The following is a 21,727-nucleotide window of genomic DNA, read 5'->3' as shown; positions in this document are numbered from 1 at the left end:
GGCTCAGAGGTTAAGACATTGAGCTGCAGGCCAGAGGTCTGTAGGTCGGCGGTTTGAGACTGGACTGCAGCATGACGGAGTGAGCTCCCGTCTCTGGCCCCAGCTCCTGCCAACCTAGCAGTTCGAAAGCAAGAAATTACAAGTAGATAAATAGGTACCGCTTCTGTGGGAAGGTAACAGCATTCTGTGTGCCTTGGCGTTTAGTCATGCCAGCCACATGGCCATGGAAACATCTTCAGATGGTGCTGGCTCTTCGGCTTGGAAACGGAGATGAGCACCGCATCCCTAGGATATGATGGTCCACCCTCTCTTGAAAAAACCTTCTTTGGACTCGGTGGAATTGGCTAACTACCGGCCGGTGTCCAATTTGCCCTATTTGAGCAAATTGATTGAGAGGGCGGTGGCGTTACAGCTGCAGAGCTTTCTGGATGACGCTTCCATCCTAGATCCTTTCCAGTCCAATTTTCGCCTGGGACATGGGACGGAGTTTTCTCCAGTCCAGTTTTCTCCTCCTTGTTTTCTTCCCTGCTTATGGCTAATAGCAGCTCTGTGTGTGTGTGTGTGTGTGTGTTATCCAGGAAAAGGTGCAGGGGAAGGAAGAGTTGTTCCTTCCCCCTGCACCATGCCCTGAACCACATTTTTGCCTTCTGTGATTGTTTTTTTTAAATAGACCAGTCTCAGTGATGGATCTCCTGTGTCTCTCCCAGTTGCACGCTGACTCCATAATGAATGAGGGTGTGTAGGTCAAACACTCGGGGATTCCATGATTTTGTGTAAGTAATTATATCAGTCCAGGATAGAGGACTGGGGAGGGAAGCAGACTGTCATCTTCAGTCATCCATCATGAAAGGATACAAGGTTATAGTTAGTTCTTTCCCACTTTTGATGTATGCTGAATCTGATTCTTCAGGAATACGGGCCATGGTTCTTGGAGATAGCCTGAAACAACCAAATTGGTTTTTTTATTGTAGTTAATCTATATTATTGTGTTTATTCACCACCACCCATGCAGAAGATTGATGGGTTGACAAAACTGAAGAAAGGAATTGCTTCCGTGCGTGTCACAGTCCCGCTGGCTATGTTTTACCTGAATGCCTTAAAACTGAACAAGAATTTCGGACTCAGAAGCTGAAGGACAGGCTGATTCAGTTTGAGGTCGAGGAAAACAGGGAACTGAACGGGGGGGGGGGGATGCGTATTAGAGGGTGCCTGTCTGTCTGCATGGGGGGGGGGTGTGACTGCTTGCTCTGGGAGTGCAGCAGAAAAGCTTCTGCATTGCAGGCCAAAAAAGCTAATGAGCAAAAACTATTAGGAAGGGGGTGTAGGTGCAATTGTTCCCTCTCCAGTTTCTTTTTTGCTGCTGTATGTTGTCGTCGCACGTTGTCATGTTTTCCACGGCATGGCATCTGAGGCTTTGTGCACGTTGTGCAACGTACGTTGTCAGGAGCTGCGGTGGCTCAAGTGGTTAAGACGCTGAACTGCAGGCTGTGGAAGGTCAGTAGATCAGCAGTTCGAGACCCGGGTGCCGCATGATGGAGTGAGCTCCCGTCTCTAGTTCCAGCTCCTGCCAACCTAGCACTTCGAAAGCAAGAAATTGCAAGGAGATAAATAGGTACCACTTCGGTGGGAAGGTAACAGCGTTCCGTGCGCCTTGGTGTTTAGTCATGGCGGCCACATGACCACGGGAATGTCTTTGGACAGTGCTGGCTCTTTGGCTTGGAAACGGAGATGAGCACCGCAACCCTAGAGGCGGATTCGCCTGGCTTTTGAGCAAGGGAACCTTTACCTTTACTATGTTGTCGTGGTAATGTTTTGCTATGTTGTAGGTCAAAAACAAACAAGCCACATAGTTCCATAGGGCTGAGGAGGTACAATTCTTCCCTCTTCCATTTCTGTTTTAGTGTAATACAAGAAGAGCCCTGCTGGATCAGACTAATGGTCTATCTAGTCCAGTATCCTGTCCCACACAGTGGCCAACCGATTCCTCTGGAGAGCCAACAATGGTTTCCAAAGGTGGTCATTGTAACTTTTTGCTACATTTTAACCTCTGGAGACTGGGTGGCTAAAATAATGATTTCTTTACTAAATATTCTCAAGCACACAAACAATAATCAAACATTCACACACACAATACAGACCTAAGAAAGCAGAGGTGATTGATAGCTAATGGGGGAGTTATGGGGTGATACTACCTGTCCAGATGTGCAGAGGTCCATGAGAGAGCCAGTTTGGTGTAGTGGTTAAGTGCACAGACTGTAATCTGGGAGAACCGGGTTTGATTCCCCACTCCTCCTCCACTTGCTTCTGGCTGGATGGCCTTGGGCAAGCCATAGTTCTGACAAGAGCTGTTCTTGAAAAAGAGCAGTTTTTGTCAAGAGCTCTCTCAGCCCCACCTCCCTCATAGGGTGCCTGTTGTGGGGAGGGGAAGGGAAAGGAGTTTGTAAGCCATTCTGAGACTCCTTTGGGTACTGAAGGGCCATGGGGTATAAATCCAATCTCCTCCTCCTACATGAAGAAGGGATTGTGGCCTAAACCCAGAGGCTGAAAATCCTCACCTAAGTTTCCCCCAAATGTTCTCATCCAGATTTCTATTCTGGAGACTGGGATTCCAGACTACCTGGTCTTCTTTCCAAAGTAGCGGTGATATCTTGAGAATCCTGCAGTATCCACTGATCAGGTTCTCAAGGCCTGCCCTCTCTCACAGGACTATTGTGAGGATAAAGTAGCATAAACTCACGTGTGTTGCCTCGAGCTCCTGGAAAGAAGGATACAGGTGTGATTGGGGGGGGGGGAATAAGACTGACCATGTTAACTGACACTGTCTTGGTCCATAGATGGTTACAAGGATTAGACCACATGTCACCTAGTGGCCTGGAGAAAGAGCGGTGATTTGGATGGTTGCCAGTGCAGATCTCGCTTGTACCATAAATTCATCGGGCGTCCTCCTGAGGCAAGCCTCATCACCTCTGCAATAGGGGGGCAACGATATTGGTTTGCTTTACAAGGCTGTTGTGAGAATCACTGTGATAGTGGATGCGATGCCCTGGCAGTGCAATAGAAACAGGCAAGTACTGCTTATTCAGCTGAGGCTTCTTCAATATCGTTCTCCTAGATTTATTTATTTATTTATTTATTTATATCTTTGATTTGTATACCACCCTTTACCCGAGGGTCTCTGGGCGGTTTACAGGTATATGGCCTAAGTGCCTAATTAGTTCCTGTCCTAGGGCCACAATTCGACTGGGGGAGGGGCTCCCTATCGACACCCGAGCGGCGCGGTCCTGTTGTATTCCATGGGCGGGCTTCCGTTGTTTCTTCCTGGCGCCTTAGGACGGGTCGACGACATCTCCCGGCAGGCTCCTGATTGACTCCTCCGGCGCGTGGCGGCTCCCGATTGCAGTTCCGGCCTTTGTCCCTTAGGCTCCGCCGCACTGCATCGTCGCGCCGTCGTCCCGCCAACGTAGCTCCGCCTCCATCTGGTCTCCGTCGCCGCCGCATCCACAGGTCGCCTCTGCTCCGCCGCCGTATTACCGCTGTGAGGACATAAAACTGAGCAGTACAGTTCTCCACTGGCCAGATAAGATTGAGATCATCTTTGAAACAAGCAGGAATCCGCTGATGAACAGGATCGTGTAAAGCTCACTCTGATTAAAAGGCAAGTTTACTAAGGGGAACCCAAACCTTGTGAACTTAAAAAACAAAAGGCAACAGGAAGAGAGAGCCAATGTTAACTTAAAAGTGTATGAAAATATTTTTAAATGCAAAAAATAACTCTAAATTGACATTGGATCTAAATTTTACAACAGAATACAGTATTATTGAGGGTTTTTTTAAAAAAAAATAATAATCCTAGAATAAGGGCTGAACTAGTTGTGAAAGAGACCTGTGTATATTTCTGTACCTGCCTCCCCATTCTCATGGAAAGCCAAGTATGCATATGCCCACCACCCGTTCGGCACACCAGAAGCTGCCCTTCCAACGTGATGTTTAGAGGGCTGGTCACTGGTCAGAGTAGAGTAAATCAAACTTTCAGGGGAAAAGTTCATACAACTGAAGTGGGCGGGCTTCAGAACATGGTTTGAATATGCAGTGCTACTTCTGGAAATCTGCCCTTCTGGATCAGCGTTCGTCTTCAAGGATGAGTATTTGACGAATTGCCCTCTCCCATAAAAACCTGGCCTTTTCTGCAATAGGCAACAGAAGTTCTTCTCTGTTGCCTCTTCACCCCCTCTCCTCGAGACGAGGTGGATGGGTACCAGTTTGGTGTAGTGGTTAAGTGTGTGGACTCTAATCTGGGAGAACTGGGTTTGATTCCCCACTCCTCCACTTGCACCTGCTGATGTGACCTTGGGTCAGTCACAAGCTCTGGCACAGCTGTCCTTGAAAAAGAGCAGTTTGTGTCAGAGTTCTCTCAGCCCCACCCACCTCACAGGGTGTCTGTTGTGGGGAGGGGAAGGGAAAGGAGTTTGTAAGCCGCTCTGAGACTCCGAGTGAAGGGCGGGGTATAAATCCAATCTCTTCTTCTTACCAGGAGAAGGGTCTTTGTCCAGATGTCTCGGAGGAAACATGGGCATCTTTTTTATCATGGCAGCTTCCTGTCTCCTCCAGTTCTGGCTCAAAACATTCCCAAGGAACAGCACAAGCAGCCCCATTTTTCTATTTCCCAAATGTTGGCCATCTCTGTTTTTATCTACTGCATAACTGGTTCACAGCTTGACAATGGGATGCCACTGTCAGAAGGAATGCTGTCAGTATTTCATGGTGGAATGCGAGGGCCAGGTTGTCTTCCTCGTGGCTTATCCTGAGAGGACTGTACCCATGAGAAGAAACAAGAGTTTTGTGGGTGTTCAAAAAGAAATTCATGGGAAACAGAACAGAGTTTAAGGAAGTGGCAGAGCAAAATAAATAAAAGGAGAACCAAGGTAACCAGAATTCAAACAGATATTTTACATGTCGTCAGGATTATATAATACCCGTCTTTTCAAAGCATTTTAGAGTGTTCAAAGCACTTTGCATACATTCTGTCAGTAATCCTTTGTGGAGACAACTCGGCAGGGAGTCAGGCAGGGGGAGGACACATTTGAACCAAAACGATGTTTCTATTGACACCGGCATCCATCCCTTCCGGCACTGGCTGGGATTCAACCAGCTGTGTGTGCCAGTGGAAAGTGCTTGTCCTCACTGAGGGTGGGGCTGCTGGCTTTCAGTTGTGGCCACTGGAACTAGTCCAACTCAGGTGGGGCCCAGATGTTCAGGAGCAGCTTTTTAGGGAGTGAATGGTTCTGGATAAAACAGTGCATGAGCAGATCCGCACATGCTACCATTGGGGTCCAGGCCGGGGGTAGTGAGAGAGACTTACGCAAGTGGCAGCCTGTGATGCTGCAACATCGGTTCTGGCTCCATAACTGGAAGTGATGTCATTGAGTCATGAGGCACGCTAGGATTTCCCCAAAACTCGATGGTAGAAACCACAGACTTTGGGGGGAATCCTAGAGCATCCTGTGAGGCAGTGACATTACTTCCTGTTACGCAGCTGGAGGTGACTTTACAACATCACAGAATGCTGTTAAGGCCCCCATTTCCCCACCGCCACAGTATTGAGCAATGGGGAGGAGCCAAGGGCGTTATCGATCAAAGTAGGCCCCCTCAGGGGTCATTTCGTAGAAAAAGAGGTGCAGGAGCTCATTAGCATAACTCATTAGCATAACTTATTTGCATATGCCACGCCCCCTGACATCACCGGAAGTGTGTCAGAAGACAGCACCCACTGCTCCGGCTCCACTGGACTGTTTTGGATTGCTAGCTATTGGGGAGGGGAGGGGAACGCACAGATCCTTGTGCTCCTCGTGGCCTGGGGCTGCTTTGAGTAGGGGGCGGGGCTTGTTACTTGTTACCCCTGGGCTCTTTACTGCCGGAGCTCCACTCCTGTGCGCTCCTGCAGGAAATGACCCCTGGGCCCCCTGGCCTCCCTAGTCTACCCCAATATGCCTGCACTCACAGCCTGACCATTGTTCTTTTAACAAGAATGTTAAACGACAGAATTAAAACAGATGCTTTACTTCTTTTTGTCAGTATTCTAATGATGGTTACCATTGTCTAGTACCTTATGTTCAAAACACTTCCTGTACATTTGTCAGTAATTCTTTCCACAGCTCTGTATGTGGCCAATACGTGGGATTTTGCCACCCCTAAGCTTGGGTTGCCAGCCTCCAGGTGGGGCCTGGGGATCTCCCACTTTTACAACTGATCTCCAGCTGACAGAGATCAGCTCCCCTGGAGGAAATGGCCGCTTTGAAGGGTGGACTCTATGGCATTGTACTATGCTGAGGCCCCTCCCCTCCCCAAACCCTGCCCTCTCCCAGATCCACCCCCAAAGTCTCCAGGTATTTTCCAACCCAGACCTGGCAACCCTACCCCAAGCCAGGTACACCCATCCTCTCTTAGGCCTGCACTGTCAAGTCCTGGACTCAATCACTCTCATGACACTCTTGTTGCAGCAAGATTTGTTTATTAGGAGGTAAAGAGATTCCAAGCATAGACCGATTCTGTGTCACAACTGGCCACCGGTTGCCAAGTCTGACCCTATACAAAAAGCAGGACAGCCCCTCTATAGAAACCACCCCATCAATGTTCACACTCAGTTCGCCAAAGCTCTAGGCCTACTCTTTGGGCCAGCCCAACACCTACAAACTAACAGTTACAACCCAAGATCAAGCGAGAAGCTGAGATCATGCGCTTCCCAGGGTCCCGTATGTTCTACGCAAGCTCAAGCACACATCCACCCCAGCATTCACTCCCCCCTCCCCATCCTGGCAGAGAAGATAAATGGCATGGGAGATGAAACAGTGAAAGAAGCACGTTTAAGAAAGCAGTTAACCCCTAACGCAACAGACCAGGAGTTTGCCTGGACAACATTCTATGGCAAGCGAGGCCCGAGCTTGACACGCACTGCACCTGGCTAGGCACAGGGCCAAGAGAGGTGTCAGTTCCCCTCCCATATTGCTGTTGGCTAGGGTTAGGGTGAGCCCCTTTGGTGGCGCCAGTGCCCTCCTCATAGGGTTGCCAAACCCCCCGGTTTGCCAGGGGTCCCCCATTTGGGGGGGTTCTACCCACCGCCGGCCAGATGGCCAGAGGGGGAAGCCCCACCCGCAACGCCCACAGCCACCCCTCTCTCTCCCTTTAAGTGTGTGGAACCCATGTTTCCTCCCAAGCCCGATCTCCGCTTGAGATCAGGCTTGCAGGGAAATGCCAGCTTTGTGCACTTAAAAGGGAAACGTGGCTGCTCTGAAAGGGGAAACGCTGGCTCCTGCACTTAAAAGAGACACGCCAACTCCTTTAAGTGCAGGGAACTGCCGTTTCTGAAGATCTGGTGCGCGGGTGGGGGGGGGAGCAAATGTCCCCAACGTGACGTCATCACGTCGGTGATGCCCCGCCCCCTCCAGGAACGCCCCCAAAGTCCCTTGCTGGGGGTGGAAGATGGACTTGGCAACCCTACCTCCTCACCAGCCCGGCCAAAGCAGTCATCGTCTAAGCCTGTGTTGTTGTTCTCATGCTGAAGATCAGCACCAAGGCAGAAGGGTATTAAGGTGTCCAAGGCCGCTGAGAAAGTTCGTGGCGGAAGTAAAATCTGAAGTAGGAACTTTTCTACCCCTAGCTCACTCACATTTTTAGGGTCTAGCTACACCTTATGTTTTCCTCACGTTGCCCCCCCCCCTCCACAGATCCTTGCGATCAGACTGGAGCTACAAGTTCCATCTGGGGACCTTAATTCGCATGCATGTGTGGGCCCAATTCAGATCGGGGCCGTGGGACCTCTGGCTTCATTTGCAAACAGTGTTCCCTTTAAGCTGAGTTAGTGTGAGCCAGCCAGCCCACAGTTTTTTAGCCTCTGATTCGCACATTTTTGTCTTAGCTCAAAAAGGATGCCTCCGGAGCAAACTAATTTATGCAGTAGCCAAATCCCTCGCTCACAATTTTAATGCCACGAGCTCACAAAGTAGAATTTTTGCTCACAAGACTCCACAGCTTAGAGGGAGTATTGGTTGCAAACATATGTTAGCTCTTTCTTACAAACCAATGTCCAAATTAATAGGGTTGCCAACCTCCAAGTGGGAGTAAACGTGGAAAAACACCGTGTTCAAACAAAGCACACAATTCTGATATGCTACTATGACTTCAGGGGTCATTTCCTGCAGGAGCGCACACAAGCGGAGCTCCGGCAGTAAAGAGCCCAGGGGGCAAGCACATGCAACAAGCCCCACCCCCTACTCCCAGCAGTGCCATCAGGAGGTCCACCAGTGGGACCATAAATCCGATGCATAAATCCGATCTCTTCTTCTTCTCTCCTTCAGTGTACCCAGGGGTCATTTCCTGCAGGAGAGCACAGGAGCGGAGCTCCGGCAGTAAAGAGCCCAGGGGGCAAGCACATGCAACAAGCCCCACCCCCTACTCCCAGCAGCCCTCAGTCAGAGCAAGAAGCAGCCAGGTAAGTTGCAGAGCCTGTTAATCACTCTTTGGGTGAAGAAGTACTTCCTTTTATCCGTTCTAACCCGACCGCTCTGCAGTTTCATGGAGTGCCCACGAGTTCTTGTATTGTGAGAAAGGGAGAAAAGTACCTCTTTCTTTACCTGCTCTTTCCCATGCATAATCTTATAAACCTCGATCATGTCACCCCTCAGTCGTCTTTTCTCCAAGCTAAAGAGCCCTAAGCGCTTTAACCTTTCCTCATAGGGAAAGTGTTCCAACCCTTTTATCATTCGAGTTGCCCTTTTCTGCACTTTTTCCAAAGCTATAATATCCTTTTTAAGGTGTGGTGCCCAGAACTGCACACAGTATTCCAAATGAGGTCTCACCATTGATTTATATAGGGGCATTATTATATTGGCTGATCTGTTTTCAATACCCTTCCTAATAATCCCCAGCATAGCATTGGCCTTCTTTATTGCAGTCACACACTGTCTCGACATTTTCAGTGAGTTATCCACTACAACTCCAAGATCTCTCTCTTGCTCAGTCTCTGCCAGTTCAGACCCCATCAATGTGTATTTATATTTAGGATTTTTGGCTCCAATGTGCATCACCTTGCACTTGGCCACATTGAACCCCATTTGCCATGTTGACGCCCACTCGCCCATCCTTGACAGATCCCCTTGGAGTGCCTCACAATCCTCACTGGTTTTCACCACCCTGAACAACTTTGTATCATCCGCAAATTTAGCCACTTCACTGCTTACTCCCATCTCCAAATCATTAATGAACAAGTTAAAAAGCAGTGGACCAAGTACTGATCCCTGCGGTACCCCACTGCTTACCACCCTCCACTGAGAAAATTGCCCACCTACACTCACTCTCTGTTTTCTATGAACTAGCCAGTTTTTGATCCATAAAAGGACTTGTCCTTCTATCCCATGATTTTTGAGCTTACTTAGGAGCCTTTGATGAGGAACTTTATCAAAAGCTTTCTGGAAGTCAAGGTAAATAATATCTATTGGATCCCCCTTGTCCACATGTTTGTTCACCCCCTCAAAGAACACTAACAGGTTAGTGAGACAAGATCTTCCCTTACAGAAACCGTGCTGAGTCTGCCTCAATAGGTTTTGTTCATCTATGTGCCTACTAATTCTTTCCTTAATAATGGTTTCCACCAATTTACCCGGTATCGACGTCAGACTGACTGGCCTGTAATTTCCCGGATCTCCTCTGGAACCCTTTTTAAAGATGGGAGTGACATTAGCTACCTTCCAATCCTCAGGAATGGAGGCAGATTTTAAGGAAAGATTACATATCTTTGTCAGGAGATCTACAAGTTCACATTTGAGTTCTTTCAGAACTCTCGGATGTATGCCATCTGGGCCTGGTGATTTTTCAGTTTTTAAGTTGTCTATCAGTTTTAGGACCTCCTCTCTCGTCACCTCAATCTGACTCAGGTCTTTCAACACCCCTCCTGAAATCAGTGGTTCTGGAGTGGGCAAGCACTTCTCATCTTCCACAGTGAAGACGGAGGCAAAAAATGCATTTAGCTTCTCAGCCATTTCCCTATCATCCTTCAATACTCCTTTTACCCCTTGGTCGTCCAAGGGCCCCACTGCCTCCCTGGCTGGTTTCCTGTTTCTAATGTATTTGAAGAAAGTTTTATTGTTGGTTTTTACATTTTTTGCTATATGCTCCTCATATTCCCTTTTTGCCTGCCTGACCTCAGACTTGCATTTTATTTGCCATAGTGCTGTAATGATAATAAGTGGCTTTTCCGAATTCCCAGTTTTCTTTTTTTTTGCCATATAGTGCTGTAATGATCATAAGTGGCTTTTCCGAATTCCCAGTTTTCTTTTTTTTTGCCATATAGTGCTGTAATGATCATAAGTGGCTTTTCCGAATTCCCAGTTTTCTTTTTTTTTGCCATATAGTGCTGTAATGATCATAAGTGGCTTTTCCGAATTCCCAGTTTTCTTTTTTTTTGCCATATAGTGCTGTAATGATCATAAGTGGCTTTTCCGAATTCCCAGTTTTCTTTTTTTTTGCCATATAGTGCTGTAATGATCATAAGTGGCTTTTCCGAATTCCCAGTTTTCTTTTTTTTTGCCATATAGTGCTGTAATGATCATAAGTGGCTTTTCCGAATTCCCAGTTTTCTTTTTTTTTGCCATATAGTGCTGTAATGATAATAAGTGGCTTTTCCGAATTCCCAGTTTTCTTTTTTTTTGCCATATAGTGCTGTAATGATAATAAGTGGCTTTTCCGAATTCCCAGTTTTCTTTTTTTTTTTCAGGGTAAATTTCTAGACTTCTCCCTTGTGGACATACACCTTTTTCCTTATATCTCAGAGAGGGAATGGACTAGAGACTTACTTTTTAAAAATGAAAGCTAGGAACTCAGGAAGTTTGCTTAAACTATCATTACAACACTACAGTGATATATTGATATTTGTTGGGTATTTGCATGTTGAAAACACTCAATGTGTATGTATGGGGTTAAATGTCTGTTCTGTTGTTACAGGAAATCACCTGTCTTTGTGTTAGCCAGTGTTAGCTTAGATCTGCAAGCCCGCGAAAAGCATCCCTGTTCTAAGAGTTTGATTGGGAGCAAAGTGATAGCGACTTTGCATTTTATGGCCTCTCTTCCCCTCTTTGTTCGCCTTGAAGAAGAAGCATGTGAGGAGAGCCATCTTCCAGTTCTTCTAGTCTAGAGAGGATGTAGCTGATTTAGCTCTCTGTTATTTTCTCCCAAGTTACCCTTCCCTATGGTAGAACTGTAGTAAAATTTTATATTTTTAAACACACATGGACTCTGGGTCTGATTATTGAACTCTGGCATTACTCAACTGATTTTTAACTCTGCTGAATTTCTTTAAAACTCCAACAATATTTTAGGGCCTTTTTAAAAAATGGGGGGGTGCTGTGACACCACCAATAGCAACATCAATCATGACAGTACCCTCCCTTAAAAATCCTCATTATTTAAGCCATGTGCCGAAGAAAATAACCCGAGTCCACAAGTGGAAAAATACACAGGAAGGGGAGACATGCTGAAGATCTCTGCCCAAACCGATTCCTATGCTTGTGGATCGAGTGTGCTGTTCATACTCCTGCTGCTAGACAGTCTGGTTTCAGTGGTTGTTGTTTTTATGGAACCAATACTAAACTATGTTTAATTTTTTTGGTTGAAAATTGGACTCCCTTCCACCTCCCACCCCTTCTTGGGTTCCAAATCTTTACCATTGTGATTATTTAAATAACAGTTTTATTTAATTTAGCATTTTAAAGAATTTATTCTGGTAGTGTTAATACATTGTGATATCTGCTTTCAACACTAGAAAAAGTGTAATACAGATATTTTAAATAGGATGAAACAAGTGGGGACCCACAAGAAATTTGCAGGAGTGGCTACCCCATTCCGCCCACACCCCTGCTTCCTCCCTCCTCCCCATTTCTCTGCCTCTCGCTCTTTCTCCCTCCTACCACCTGTTTCTTACTCTCACTCTCTCCTCCATGCCTGCCACTTCTTTTCTCTCTCTGCCCCCCCACCCCATTGCTCCATCTTTCTGCCCCTCCTCACTCTCCCAGCCCCCCCCTTGCTCCCCCCCCCCCCACAGTAGTAGTGGCAGCAGCTGCCCAGGAATCAATAGATCTCTACCAGCTGCAGAAACCGGTTGCCCCCCCAGGTTGCCAGCTCCAGGCTGGGAAATTCCTGGAGATTTGGGGGTGGACCTTGGAAGAGTGAGAGTTGAGGAGGGAAAGCAATGTCAGCAGGGTGCAATGCCATAGGCTCCGCTCCCCAAAGCAGCTGCTTACTCCAGGGAAACTGATCTGTCATCTGGAGAGCAGCTATAATTCCAAGTTGTCTTCCTCTCTGCAGCCTCTAAGAAAACTGTGGTCTTTCTCCACAGTGTGTGTGTGTGGGGGGGGACAGGGGAGCTGACATCATTCTCCTCTCCTCCTTTTTATCCACACAACAACCCTATGAGGTAGATAGATTCAGGTGGGTAGTCGTGTTTGGTCCGAAGCAAGAGAAGGAAGTTTGAGTCCAGTGGCACCGATGAGACCAAAAACGTTTTAACCAGTTTGGTGTAGTGGTTAAGTGTGCGGTCTTTTTGTAGCAGGTACTCATTTGCATATTAAACGACACACCCCTAATGTAGCCAATCCTCCAAGAGCTTACAGTAGCTCCTGTAAGAAGAGCTTTGTAAGCTCTTGGAGGATTGGCCACATTAGGGTTGTGTGGCCTAATATGCAATGGAGTTCCGGACTCTAATCTGGGAGAACCGGGTTTGATTCCCCACTCCTCCACTTGCACCTGCTGATGTGACCTTGGGTCAGTCACAAGATCTGTCAGAGCTGTCCTTGAAAAAGAACAGTTTGTGTCAGAGTTCTCTCAGCCCCACCCACCTCACAGGGTGTCTGTTGTGGGGAGGGGAAGGGAGAGGAGTTTGTAAACTGCTCTGAAACTCCGAGTAAGGGGCGGGGCATAAATCCAATCTCTTCTCTCTTCTTCTTCTTATTCTGGGTATGAGCTTTTGTGTGCATGCACACTTCCTTAGATACATTGAGACAGTTTTCCTCAAGCCTTATTTATAGGTGCGGGGGGGGGGGGGTTTAGTTCCCAGGAAGGGCTACTTAGAGTCAAGATGCAGAAGTAACTGGGCAAGAAGTATTGCTGAGATTGGGTTAAAGCAGTTAGTAGACTTGTGAATGGCAGCAAGTTAGCATACAAATAGCATACAAATACAAGAGTTAACAAACAGATGTGAGCACTAAGTTTGAGTCAACAGTTCGCACATCTGTTGTTAACTCTTATTATCTGGATGCTAATTTGCTGCAATTGGCAGAGTTGTCAACGGTCAACTGAAAGCTACAGTCCTGGACCCCTTCCAGTCCGGCTTTCCCCCTGCCCATGGGATGGAGACGATGTTGGTCCCCCTGGTGGATGATCTCCAGAGACATCTGGATCAAGGTGGATCGGTGCTGCTGCTGCTACTTCTTAATCTGTTGGCGGTGTTCGATATGGTTGACCATGTGTTAACCTACCGCCTCGCCAATGAAGAGATACAGGGGCTTGCCTCACAGTGGCTGACCTCCTTTCTCCAGGGTCAGGGACAGAGGGTGGCGCTTGGGGGGGGGGTTTATCTCAGCGGTACCCACTGGAATGTGGTGTGCCACAGGGATCAATTGTCTCCCCTCTGTTGTTTAATATTGATATGCGCCTCCTCGCCCATATTATCTGGAGGTATGGGCTGGGTTGTCACCAGTATGCAGATGACACCCAGCTCTATCTACGGATGGACAGCCACCCGGACTCTGTCCCAGGAGATCTGAACAGGGCATTACAAGCTGTGGCTGGATGGTTGCGACAGAGCTGACTGAAATTAAATCCATCAAAAATGGAGGTCCTGCACCTGAGTCACAGGGGACTGGGAATCAGGCTCCCAGCCTTCGATGGGGCTCCACTGGTGCCCACGTTGAGGGTGAAGAGTCTCTCTTTGTAGGGTTGCCCTGGACTCCACTCCAGAAGTTGCAGCCGGTGAAGAATGCTGCTAGCCATTTAATCCTTCTTGGGTGATTAACCACTTTCTCCCAGCCATAGTTTGCCACAGCCAGGGGGAAAGGGGGAACCGAACTCGCTCGACCAGCTTGGTTTGGATGGGGGCGGTTCAGGGGCTGCTCTGAACCTCAAACCCTACCAGGTTTTTCAGGTTTGTGCCCATCCCTAACCGTTACCATTTTAACCTTTCTGTCATAAGCCCCTTGGAGTGCTTCTAAGTAGAAAGGTGGGGCATACATCTTGTAAATAAATATTATAAAGAAACCAGACATATCCAAGTGTGCATTTGCCTTGGAATTCTCACTGCTCAGGCAAGTAGAAGGAAGTCCTGTTATATTGTTAGGCCCATAAAGAAGCAAGGCTGTTGATTTGTCCATTGATATTGCTCCACACAAGTGTAAACCTCTACAGGACTGATTTCTAGCCATGGAGGAAAATATACAGTTTATGGTCTGCTGTTGGCACAGTAGTCAGGAAGGGAAATGATTACCCCACAATTGTCTCTGTAAATACATAGAACTGACAAGAAGGCTATAATGCTCCCTGACACTCTTGTCAACCAACACCACTATTGTGAGAAGAACTGGGCAGTTGCAGGGCTCTCTTTGTAGAAAAAGCCCAGCAGGAACTCATTAGCATAATAGGCCACACCCAACAGCAGGAACTCAGCATATTGGTCCACACCCCTGACAGCACAGCTCATTAGCACATTAGGCCACACCCCCATGTTACCAGAAGTGTGCTCATCCAGCCACACCCACCTTTTGCTTGTTATTCTGTTTACCTTGTTTGTTGTCAAAACCCAGGGCCTTTTTTTGTAGCAGGAACTCCTTTGCATGTTAGGCCACACACCCCTACTGTAGCCAATCCTAATGAGTTCCTGCTGTTGAGTGTGGCCTATTATGCTAATGAGTTCCTGCTGGGTGTGGCCAACTCGGGAGCCAGCCGGAACGCCGTTCCTGTGCGTTCCTGCCCAAAAATAGCCCTGCTCCAGTGTCAGGTTAGCAGATGTCCCTTTTTTGGTGTCTGTTCTTTTTTGGGCTCCTTTTAAAAAACTAATGAAAATGTCCTCTTTTGGGGTTGGAATGATCATAGTTTAAATAGTAGTGGTATTTAAAATGAGTTTTGTCATGGTGATCACTTGTTTGAAGCAGTCCGTCAGGAGACATGCCCTCTCTTTTGCTTTTCAAAATATGGTCACCCTCTCTAATGCCTGTTGGAATGAATAAAGTAGAATCACGAAGGGGAACACTTCTGTACATGAGACAGGTACAGACCTCTGGTGCCCTCTGTGGTATGAAAGAGAAATGGAATGCTAAAGCCCTCTGTATTTACTCTCTGTCCTACCCCAGAAGGGAAAAAATAACCTTCTGTCCCAGGCTCTGCCACACCTGCCCAGTACTAAATTTTGTGGGTTTTCTGCACTTGCAAAGAATTAGTCTATAGTTGTTTGTAGCTTACCCGTGATGCTGGCACATGGTTCATATTTTGTGAGGAGCTGAAGTGTGGTGCTAAGCAGCTGATCTGTGGTTTGGAGGGAGTGGTCAAGGCCGCACATACATGTTAACCTATGAGCACGCAAGGCTGTCCATGTGAAAGTGATGGGGAGGGAATGGGGGGGGGGCTATCACCAGTGTTCTGGTGTTCTGATATCACTTCTGGCATGATCAGAACTAAGTGACATCAGAACATCACTGGGGACATAATGATGCCCCCTCTACAAGCTGAGTGGTGTTTTCTGAGAGTTGGGGGGGGGGGAGGGAGAGAAAGGATAGTATGCATTTCCTTACTAGCAATGCTACAACTATGTGACAGTGAATGGAGAAAAATATAGAGATGCCCTACCAGAGTTGCCAACTCCAAGTTCGGAAATTTCTGGATATTTTGGGGTGAAGCCTGCGGAGAGCAGTGCGTGGTGGGGGGGGGAACTCGGCAGGGAATAATATCAGAGTCCACCCTCCAAAGCAGCCATTTTCTCCAGGGGAACTTTTGGAGATTAGTTGTGCTATCAGGAGACCTCCAGGCCACATTTGGCAACCTACTAGAAGGTAGAAGAAGAAGAAGAGATTGGATTTATGCCCCATGTCCCTTCACTACCCAAAGCTGTCTCAGAGCGGCTGACAAACTCCTTTCCCTTCCCCTCCCTACAACAGACACCCTGTGAGGTAGGTGGGGCTGAGAGAGCTCTGGCAGAAACGACTATTTTTTCAAGAAAAGCTCTTATCAGAACTATGACTTGCCCAAGGTCATCCAGCAGCTGCAAGTGGAGGAGCAGGGGAATCAAACCCAGTTCTCCCAGATTAGAGTCCACACAGTTAACCACTACACCAAACTGGTTTAAGCTTATATAACTTCTGGATTACAAAGTGATGTGTCTTGGCCTAACTTACTTTACAGGGTTGTTGTGAGAATAAAGTATAGTGGCTTCCAATATATTGTACTGAGTTCCCTGCATGGAAGAATGATGGGGATAACCTGGCAGGCCACTGCTGGAAACAGGACGCTGGACTAGACAGAACTTGGGTCTGATCTAGCACTGCGGTTCTTGTGGTGTGATGAGTTCACCTTTATTTATAACATTTATAACTTGCCCTTCTACTCTCAACAGGGACACCACAGCAGCTAACAGATTGCTCACACAGCTGCTGATTTCCAAAGATGCAGTTTGGTGTAGTGGTTAAGTGGGCGGACTCTAATCTGGGAGAACTGGGTTTGATTCCCCACTCCTCCACTTGCACCTGCTGATGTGACCTTGGGTCAGTCACAAGCTCTGGCACAGCTGTTCCTGAAAGAGCAGTTTGTGTCAGAGCTCTCTCAGTTGTGGGGAGGGAAAGGGAAAAGAGTTTGTAAGCCGCTCTGAGACTCCGAGTGAAGGGCGGGTTATAAATCCAATGTCCTCCTCCTCCTCCTTCTATGCCTACTCACTGGCTGGCAGAAGACAATGACAGAAGGGGACAGAGGAGTCTCCCTTCAGACAAACGGAATCACCTGTACTGTATGTCATGTGGGTAACTAGTCCACCTTGCCTTTCTCAGCAAGCAGATGCATGGCAGGTTTCAAGCACTCCATCAACCATCAGCGACACTCTCACAGAAATCCAATCATCAACCGTCTGAGGTTGCCAACTCCAGCTTTGGAAATGTTTGAAGATTTGGCTGTGGCGCCCGGGGAGACTGGAGGGAACTCAGAGATGTGGTCATTACAGGACTTGCATTTCTTCTAGACTCTGTGGAAATGGTAGTTTTGGAGGGTATAGCTCACTGCCTGTCCTCCAGAGCCACCGTTTCCTCCAAGGGGACATCTTTGTAATCTGGAGATCAGATGTAATTCCAGGAGAATCCCAGGCCCCACCTTGAGGGTAGTAACCCTATCCTGAACGGCTTCATCTTCCATAGCTTTCTAAAAGTAAACAAAGTGGGCACTTTTCTGATATGCTCAGGAAGGCTATTCTCACAATGTGGGCACTCCTGTTCCACAAGGGAGGGAGGGTGGCCCCAGGCTTCCTGCAACAGTCCGTGCGGGCCTGCAAGATGGCACAAGGAGCAGACATGCAGCACAGAGACACTGTAACGGGAATTATTGTACTTGAAGATCAAGATTTCATGTTTGTCCTTTCCAATAGGCTAATGCTGCCATGGTGTGGAACGTGTGGGTCCACATCTTCCTCATCCCATCCCCCCCCTTCCTTTCGTCTGCGCGCTGTTATCTATCTTGTGTCCTTGAGGGCTTTACTCTGCCAGCTCCTAGCTTCCCGCTGGGAATAATAACCGTTGCTTTTTGCCCGCGTTTTCAAGTGCTTGCCCATTGGCCTTATAGCATCAAGGGGTCATGCATGTAAGTTCAACTCATTGGCCCGCCATTCCTGACACAAGAGTTCATGGTGCCCCGAGTACAAGTCCTCAATAAACTGAAACTTCTGAAGGAACGTTGTTGAGTGTCTTGGCCGGGAAGCCTGACAATACAATACCACACATCGCAGGACAACTATTTCTTGGTATCAAATAATGCCTGCTGTTTTATTTTCCCATAGCTGGGGCTGAAATTACTTTCTCTGTAAGCAACAATCCACCTGCATTCAGATGCCAATGCACCAGCCACAACAAACAAGGAAGTCCTCTACCTGCATTTCAGGCCCATTCCTGTCGAAGACAAATAGCATATGGGTGGTGAAATCTAAATACATCTGTGATCATGTCAAAAGGCAAGGATACAGGAGAGCTTTTCCAAACAGTTTACTGTAATCCAGTTATGGTAGTGTAAAGCAGGAAAAAAGCATTTTGAGATTAGCAGGGATGATGTGGTTCCTGTTGGCTTGCTTAAACTATATGCTGATGCAGCAAGTGGAGTAGTCCAAGATCAAGCATATTTAACTGACCTGAAGCACAACAAATATGCCCAGTCTGTTAGAATGAATTTAAATGATGTCCACTGCCGCTGAGGACATGTCCTTCTGATTTTCCCAGCTGCCTCACCAGAAAAACACAATTATTTGAAACTTATGAGTGCCTTGCCAGGGACAGCGGTAAGAACCTGGCTAAGGCGTGGTCAGTTTTCTCCCAGGATATGAAGCACAAAAGGTTGCCCATGATTACTCACACAGCTTCTGGTTTCCAAAGAAAATGCTTGCCTTCCCACCACTGTGGTAACAACTTTGTTGCAAGCATGACAAAACGGGAGAACTGATAAGCCGCCTAGGGCCACGCAAGGCTGCACCTTGTATAGAAATAATAGATAAAACTCCATTTGAAAATTGGTAAGCGGTAGAGAATGCCATGGCCCCACCCCCCCCCCCCCCCCCCCGCCTCAGGTGCAGCAAACAACAGGGCCGGACCTTTTGCCAAGATGGGCCTTTGAAGCCCTGGTATGGTGGAAAGTGCTGTCAACTCACAGCTGACTTATGGCACAACCCCCTTGGAGCTCTCCAGGCAAGAGACGTTCAGAGGTCTCTCATCCAAATACTAGCCAGTGCCAACCCTGCTTAGCTTTCAAGATCTGATGAGATCGAGCTAGCTTGGGCTATCCAGGTCAGGGCGTGCCCCTGCCTGGGGGTAAGGAATAACCACTCCTTTCTCCTAACACAGTTGTCTTGCACCCATGGTTTGTGATTAGGGTTATCAGCTCTGGGTTAGGACATTCCTGGACAGGAAGGGTTTCGGAGAGGGACCATAGTGGGCATAATGCCATAGAGTCCAGTTTGGTGCAGTGGTTAAGTGCGTGGACTCTAATCTGGGAGACCCGGGTTTGATTCCCCACTCCTCCACTTGCAGCTGCTGGATGACCTTTGGCAAGCCATAGTTCTGTCAGAGCTGTCCTTGAAAGAGCACTTCTTGAAAGAGAAGAAGAAGAAGAAGAGTTTGGATTTATATCCCGCCCTTCACTACCCAAAGGAGTCTCAGAGCGGCTTACAAACTCCTTTCCCTTCCCCTCCCCACAACAGACACCCTGTGAGGGAGGTGGGGCTGAGAGAGCTCTTGACAGAAACTGCTCTTTTTCAAGAACAGCTGTGCCAGAACTACGGCTTGCCCTAGGTCATCCAGCCAAGTGCAAGTGGAGGAGTGGGGAATCAAACCCGGTTCTCCCAGATTAGAGTCCGCGCACTTAACCACTACACCAAACTGGCTCTCTCAGCCCCACCTACCTCACAGGGTGTCTGTTGTGGGGAGGGAGAGGGAAGTGAGACGGATTTATAAGTTGCTCTGAGACTCCGAGTGAAGGGCGGGGTATAAATCCAATCTCTTCTTCTTCCTCCAAAGCAGCCACTTTCTCCAGGAGAAGTGATCTGGAGATCCACTGCAATTCTGGGAGATCTCCAGGCCCCACCCAGAAGTCGGAACCCTCATTTGTGACACTCAGGTGAGCCAGGAGCTCCTCCTCCTAGGTTGCCATCCCACCCGCTGAGAGGAGCAGGACGGAGAGGCGAGGCCACTCGGCGATTGAGGGGATTTCTCTACAGCCATGCCTCTGGGCTCATTCCTCGCTGTGGTAACCGCTGGGTGCTTGGTTCATGTTCTCCGTCCCCAGCTCTCCCACGGTCCTGGCCTAGATATGAGAGAGGTCACAACTCCGGCTTGCTGTCATGTGATTGATGTCACATGCTTGCTGCTCAGTGGGTCCCAGGCTACCTCCTAGGGGCTAAGAGCAGATGCAAAGTCTGAAAAGTCTGAAGGTCACTGCCATGACCAGTCTGGCTTGGGGGAGCAGAAACATCGAACGCATACTGCCTCTCCTCTTTAGTCATGACACTGTCTTTAAGGGGCCATCTGCTGCCTGTTCCTGGCATATGTGTCAAAATGTGATGAAACGTTGGGATCTCTGAAAACACTTTCCCTCACATTAAAAATAGGATGCAGACTTCCTCCTTGAAACAAGTACCCACTCACGGGGACCATAATTTCGGAAGACGTCTCTTTTTAAACCAACCTGATAGACATTCCTGATTAATCTATATATCTAATAGCCAAGTTGCCCCCGGAGTGCGGATCGCTAAATCAGCGCTCCGGGGGCAGCCGGGGGAGGTTTGTGCACACGGTGGGTGGTCCCCACGTGTGCACAAAAATGCTAAATGTTGAAAAAAAAATCGGGGGGATGTTTAAATCCCCCCGAAAGTGCCAGAGCGTTCCGTGCGCATGCACACGGAACGCTCTGCAAAGAGCAGAGAGGGCCGAGCGGCTGCTCAGCCGTCGCTTCAGGGGCGGGAACAGCAGCGAGAGCCGCGGAGCGCCGAGAAGCCCGACCACCGCCTGCGGCCTAGCGACAGGTTCTCTCCCCCTGCCCAGCGTCCGGCCGGCCACAGTCCGTCTCCTTGGCAGCCGACTTAACTTACTTCTGGGACATGGCGCCGCCCCCGCTGCCTTTCCCGCCTTTCCCTCAGCGCTCCCTTCGCGGCTCCTGTCGCCCGAGCGGAGAGATCCGGCGGGAGGGGGGTGTCGGGTCGCCTGCCCCGGAGGGTGAGCAAGGAGGGAATCCCACCCGTCCCGCTTCTCCCCCTCAGGCCGAGCGCGGCGTCCCAATCCCCACCTGCCGGGCAGAGGCTGTGGCGATTGGTAGCAGGGGGATCACCCCTCTTCTCCTCCTCCCCTTTAGCCCAGGCCGGCTCTGTGTGGTGAGGGGAGGCGGCACCTCCTCCTCCTTGCCAGTTCCTTGGCAACTGGACGCCCGGCCTCAGGCGCCCTCGCTGCTCCCTCTGCCGGGCGGTTGCCACGGAGGGAGGCCTCGGGGAGAGAGCGGAGGAGGGAAGGGGGGCTCACGGGGGCGAGTGCAGGGCGGCCTTCGGAGATCCCCACTGACCACCCCCTCCCAGCTGGCTGGGCTGGGTCCAGAGAGCCTCAGTGAGTGGCCGCTCAAAGAAGGCCGCCTACTCCTGCCCCGAGGAGCGACTAGACAGCCTCTGCTGCGCCCCGTTCCACAGGCCGGCCTTCCGCCTCCTTCCTCATGCTGCGGAATAGTTTAAAACAGCTATATCGGGGCGGGGGGTGAACAGCGAGGAGCCGCGAGGGGAGAGGCAAGGGGGGGAAGGCAAGGGGGGTGGAGGAGACGGGGGAACCAGGGGGATGGGGGGTCCTTTCCTCCTCCTGCTTCCTTTGCTTCCCCCCCCCCGCGAGTATCGCGGGCCGCCCCTTGTTCAATATCTATTCTACAAGAATATAGAGAGGAATTAAGACCCCACCCCCACCCCCAGCTGGCTTCACTGAGT

The sequence above is a fragment of the Gekko japonicus genome, unplaced genomic scaffold, assembly GCF_001447785.1.
Source record: "Gekko japonicus isolate JY-2015 unplaced genomic scaffold, Gekko_japonicus_V1.1 scaffold91, whole genome shotgun sequence".
Lineage (NCBI taxonomy): Eukaryota > Metazoa > Chordata > Lepidosauria > Squamata > Gekkonidae > Gekko > Gekko japonicus.
Note: the sequence above shows the minus strand (reverse complement) of the source record.